We start from the raw sequence: 6,000 nt of genomic DNA, 5'->3' as shown, positions 1-6,000 counted from the left end.
CAGATCCGTTCGTTGCTCTGTGAAATTGATGGGTGCATGCAATCCCCATCACGGTAGGCCTATGCTAAATTTCTCGCCTTCTCAGCCAATATTACGCGATGCGATATTGCAATATCATAATGGTGCAGCCCTAAATATATATTTATCTATGTATTTTCTTCTACCATATAGCACAGACAAGGTGGGTAAACACCATCCTCTCCAATATCATACCTTAATCATGAACGGAGATGTATATACAAAGTAGCCTACTCTCACAACTACATAAAACACGTGACATTATAGATGCTTGTACAGCTTTCGCCTTACTTTGTAACTATATACTCATTCGAATGCATTTTCCACCATCAATGACACAGCCACTCGGAACTAAGCTTCTTACTACATCTGGAGCGCTGTAGTTCGAATTACACGACTTAAGGAGAGTGTTTGCGAACGTTCGTTCTAACTTTCGTTTCGTGAAACACCTGCGTCCTTTAACGATGCATCGTACAATGTAAGTTCGCAGCATCACTACCTCCGTATTTCAAACTACGGTTTCGGGAAACACCTGCGTCGTACTTGCTTAGTCCCAACCACCCAAGATGCTAACGTAGGTAGCAACTATGCTTTTGGGAAACGCAGCCCAGGTCAGTTCAGATTGCGTAGGAAAACCTATCCACACATTAGTATAGCATTATCTGTCAAACATGTATTAAAGTGGGAAAGAAGAGTCACAGATCTTCACAGGGAGGTGTTGTGGGACTGAAGAACTGAGACATGAGGGCTCCAAGCTTGCTGGGGATTGCATTCCTCTGCCTGTCTGCCATGCCTGCTGCAATGGATGACGACTACAACAACTTCCCAAAGTACTCTGGTGATGAACGCTACAGCCACTGGTACCAAACTGGCCGCTACTGTATACGGTATTTCAGCACGCCACTCTCCTTCTCTGATGCTGAGTCTGCTTGCAGTCAAAAAGCTTCAGGGAGTCACCTGCTCTCCGTGCACAGTGAACAAGCAAATGACGATGCCTTGGCCATCGTGTTGAAATTCAACCCCTCCTCACCACGGACCTGGTTGGGTGGTCAAAGGGATGGCCAGTCAAATGACTTCATCTGGACAGATGGTTCTTCTTGGAATTTTGAGAACTGAGTTCCAGGTCAACCAGACGACGCCAGTAATGTTGAGAGCTGTGTTGAGATGAACTGGAAAAACTTGGGAGAATGGAATGATGATCAGTGCATGAAGCGGAAGCCTTTCATTTGCGCCTTCAAGCGGCACAAGTGGCAGCAGGAGCCGATGTAACGCTGGAAGGACTCTACGGCATAGCTTAACATCAGGCGACGCATGAAGATTCCTGCAAAGCGCAAGATCAGTAAAGTATCTCAATTTTGAAATGCTTTGCAGAACCCATGCCAAATAAACAAAATTAAATTAAATTAAAAAAAAAAAAAAAGTTCAAAATATGAACAAAAAAATAGCGTTTCTTCGTTAAAAAAAAAAAGAAAGAAAAAAAACCAACGGGGAAGCTTTGAGGTTTAAGAAGCTAATTGCCAATTGTCTGCGTGTTCTGTGTCGATCTTACAAAGTTGTTTTTACACAGTCTTTTTAATCTTTTATTAAAAAAAAGACAGATACGTGTAGTTATCCTCCATCCATTAACCGTTACGACAGTTGGAGGTGGGGATAGACCCTCCCATAGGCACGAACCCCCCGCATTTTAAGTCATGATTAGATAACCTATTTCAAATCAATTCTGGAGAAGGAAACTCCCGGTTGAGTTTATTCAATAAGGGGCCATGGGTATTATATGGGGCGATTCTAGGTACTCTGAGGGCCCTATAGGCAAGAAATTCCATGGGGCCCTCCAACTCTGCCTCCCCGGGCATGATAACATTTATTATCTCTATATTACTGCGAAGTGTAAATTTATAATAGGCCTATCAACAAAGAGAATTTAATAAACACAAGACATTTATTTTCACTTTTGTGAAAAATAGAATACACAAATAAACTACAGTAGATTTGTCTTTGCAATGCGCTATGTAATCCGTAGCCCTCGGATTCCCCCTCCTAGCTCGGGGACCCAAGCCATTGCCTGCCCGCCCTGTCCAGTCGCTGTACCTCTGGGTATATATTGAGCTAATTAAAAACTAAACCTTAAATGTTCCGTTGCCTTCTATACGGTATCAAAAGCAAAGCCTATTTCTGACAGTTGCTTTATCCCACTTGAACAAATCTGTCGTCAAAACGAAGAATACAAGGCGTTTGATAAATAATTTACATTATCCCTTAGTGTTTGTATTTCACACATACGACATCATTTCCATTGTACCTGCTTATATAAATTATTAAAAGCCAGTGACATCTGTCCATCAAGTGTGTGGTTGAGCATTAACTCATTTCAACTGACAGCGCATGCTTTATTTACCAAAGGTATCTAATAAAACAGTCAGATGAGCGGGAGATTCCGCGCATTTCACTCATCTCTTTATTAGGTAACTCAATAACACGTCATGTTGTTAGGAGTTATGAAAGTAAGTTGGGCGTCCGAGTTATGAACAATTAATAGTTAAGCAAAAAATCAGGCAAAATAATAAAAACAAATAATAGATTATTAAAGCCCAATAGGACCATCACTAGAAAAAAATTACGGAATATTTCTAAACGTCGAAATAGGCATGGACCTGTGTTCCCTGAAAATATTTAAACGCTATCCTGGCATACTAAACTTCATGTTAAAACGGGGTTTTTATTTAAAACCCAATATTTAGACAAAATCAATATGCACCAGCATACTTAGGTGACGACGAATCGCGCAATGTGACAACTAATTGACTAAGATAACCACCGCGCCAGTTCTCCCACATTCTCTTCATGTCCCTCCCCATTCTATTCGGCGCTGCTCTCTCTCTCATAATATCTGTCAGTCAGCGGTCCTGTAGGCAAGGGGAGAAACTGTGAACAAGATGCCTAGTATTCTGTGTGAAATCTGAAGTGCATGACGAGTATACATGTTTTCTCAGACTTTTGTTTTCTGAAGGTTTCATTTCAGACCATTCCGTTTTTTCCCTATCACAGAGAGGTCCTGGAGCATTTTACTCGCTAGAAACGGAACGGGTGGAGAGGACGAATCTCTCTAAACGGCGGTGACTGGAGCTTTCCGATCCGTTGTTTCTGGTATCGTCCATCGGTACTGGCGCATGGTGCTGTGTTCCTGTGGGACCACTTTGCGACACGGCGAGCCGATTGTGTGAGAGTTTCTTTCTATCACACTCTTACTTTCGCTCTCTCAGCTTCATACACAATCAATCTCTATCCTATCATACAATTTCTTTCATCCTCCGTGAATCAGACGCTGTGAGTGGAATCACCTTCCGAACCGATCAATTCCCCATCCAACGAAGCAAACCTAAGTTTCAACCCTGGATTCAATACTTTTAATCAATGGACAGGATCCCTTTGCCATCCAGGCAAGATACAGACACAACATAAACAGTAAGTAAATTATTATTATTATTGTAGAAGCCATCGATAGTTACTGATATACTGGGAATTTTAACCGTTTTAACTGGCTTATATCCGTTAACTTGAATCTACGATTATAAATTTTTTGTAGCCTATATTGTTCCAGTCTGGAGTCAACATTTTGTACTGATTACACACCTATGCAAAAGTCTTATAGAGCAACATATAGATAAAAGTAACACATAGAGAATTTGCAGGGTGTTATAGGTCATCGTGGATTGATCAGTCATGTCATCACTGATTATAACATTCTGCAAATTCCCTGATGAGGTCCCAACTTATATAAAAAGTAGTTAACCTTGTTCTGCCAGACCATCTAGCTGTAATAAAAGATAAAACAAAGAGTCTGTAAGGATAAAACTACTACTACTACTACTACTACTACTACTACTACTACTAATAATAATAATATTAATAATAATAATAATAATTGGCATCCTACTCGCGGTGTACTCCAGTCTTGAGCTCTACGTCCTTCTCCAGCTCCTTCTAGCATAAGCAGTTATAATATTTATGAATATTTATTATCCTTAGTAGTAACATGTGCACTGTAACATTTGCTAAATTAACCCTGACCTGAGATACTTTAACTGTAACCTACCAAAAACTTTTCTTTATGACGTTGTTATTTTACCCAATTCATGACAGCTGTAAGCAGTAATAATGATTTTAATGATATTTGAATTCATCAAAATAATTCATACTATTTTACAGATTAACAAATAGTATGACACACTTTGAGAAAGAGAAGTCAATGTGTTGCTTTAATGAACATACTGAAAGATATCAATGCAGATACTTTCGTATACAACCAGTCTGGAAAGGTATTGTATTCGGTCAACAGCATAATTATTTTGATATTATGTATGCGAATAGAAAAAAAACACACTACTTTTATTTATCAAAAAGTAGTATATTGGAAAAAAAACTTGCGGTTATTGTCTATAATCCTGCGATCGATTATAATAAACTAATTTGTTTATATTCTCAGCAAAATTTTCATAAAATAAACTTTATAGTATAATAATATGATATAATTATAGCTTTTTATTTAGTCTTTACAGAACATACCAAAAATATATAAATCATTTAAATTTGCTGTTTATTCATGAAATAAAGAAGCTTCTTGACATCATAGATATCTCTCATAGCAGTGTTTGAAGTTTATTTAAATTTGAACTGAAACAAACATCTTATCAGTTTATTTTACATAATTAACTTAACTGAGCCTAAATAATGTAAAGGAGAAGACATTACAATAATTTGCTACAGTGACTTAAAGCTATAGCATTTCGTTTGGTGGGATGCAACTTTCCTATAAAACAGGGTTAAAGGAATTCATTTCTGAAAGGATTTCATCTGTCCACCGCCTTTATATATCATTAAATATCGAGAGCATTACTGTGCGGAATTATTTGTTTTATTTTTGTTCATCCTAACATAACAGCACTAGTGAAGCGCGGGAAGCACCGACTTAGCCAAACCACTAATTTGAAGTATCGCTATGCAACTTAAATCGTGCAGAAAGAAACGGACACTTCAGGTCAAACTGATTTTTTGTGCGTAGGGTCGTGTTTTTTAGCGTCGTCATAGTGCAAATTGAAAAATTTACACTATTATCCATCTTCTAACAACTAAATGTATTATAATATTTTAATATTTGTGCTGAAAGCTGGGTAATATATAGCACAACTAGTTATACCAGCATAATTTATGTCTTAACTTTCTTCAATGACAATATTTAATCACGTTTTACTAGTAGTTATAATAGCCTTGAGATGAGCAACTACCGAGTAAAAAGGCAAAAAAAAGCATTGAAACCCTATTATATATTGTAGATGTGTGACAATTAATCTAAACATCGAGGGATTGTTTTCTTTTTCGCTATAACTGGAATATAATATTTTTACAGCTGAGTAAAATATGAAAACGTTAGTTTGCTTTATTCATTTTTCATTATGGAACTCATCAATGGCATTTACTCTAAAACAGAATCATAAAATGCAATGAAGTAAAAAGCAAATTAATATTCTAAAACAAACTTCAGAAGGAGTTAAACTTGAAAACTAGAATTCAACTAAGGATCAATGTTTAGGTTCCGGAATAAGCCTACTGAGTGCAAGATAAAGGACTTTAAGGAAGATATAATTAAGTATCTCGTTCGTATACGGGACCACTAAAATGGCACCTGCTCCTTAGGCCTTTGCACAACATGCCAGTAGTTGACTGTTTGGCTCAGTTTTTCGTCACGTGTTCCAATGGTACAAGTACCTTAACTATAAAAGATCAACTAAGAAAAAATAGATTACAGATTTACATAACAAGTTCCCAGTGTGGTACAAATGGTAAATTTATAGACTGTGGCATAAGTTGTATAAATTAAATTATCAACTAAGACTTAAAAAAAACAGCACAGTCAAAGGAAATTTGCTGAAATGGTCGTGACCTTATCAAAAGATAGATAGACAGAGAGACAGACTTTATTAATCT

The 6,000-nt window shown here is 37.4% G+C and overlaps 1 protein-coding gene across 3 annotated transcripts in view; it reads left to right on the top strand.

Moving 5' to 3' along the window:
- The first annotated feature begins 2,930 nt into the window (after positions 1–2,930).
- LOC111852068 (DNA-binding protein SATB2-like) overlaps positions 2,931–6,000 on the top strand; it is a 36,599-nt gene continuing 33,529 nt past the window's right edge. For 2 of the 3 annotated variants that reach the window (XM_023827582.2, XM_023827580.2), the window contains exon 1: positions 2,931–3,480. The gene's annotated coding sequence lies outside the window, so the exon portion shown is untranslated. The remainder of the gene's footprint in view (positions 3,481–6,000) is intronic. The other variant, XM_072700625.1, reaches the window with a different exon arrangement.

This window comes from Paramormyrops kingsleyae, chromosome 16, assembly GCF_048594095.1.
Source record: "Paramormyrops kingsleyae isolate MSU_618 chromosome 16, PKINGS_0.4, whole genome shotgun sequence".
NCBI lineage: Eukaryota > Metazoa > Chordata > Actinopteri > Osteoglossiformes > Mormyridae > Paramormyrops > Paramormyrops kingsleyae.
This window is presented reverse-complemented; position numbering and strand designations above follow the sequence as displayed.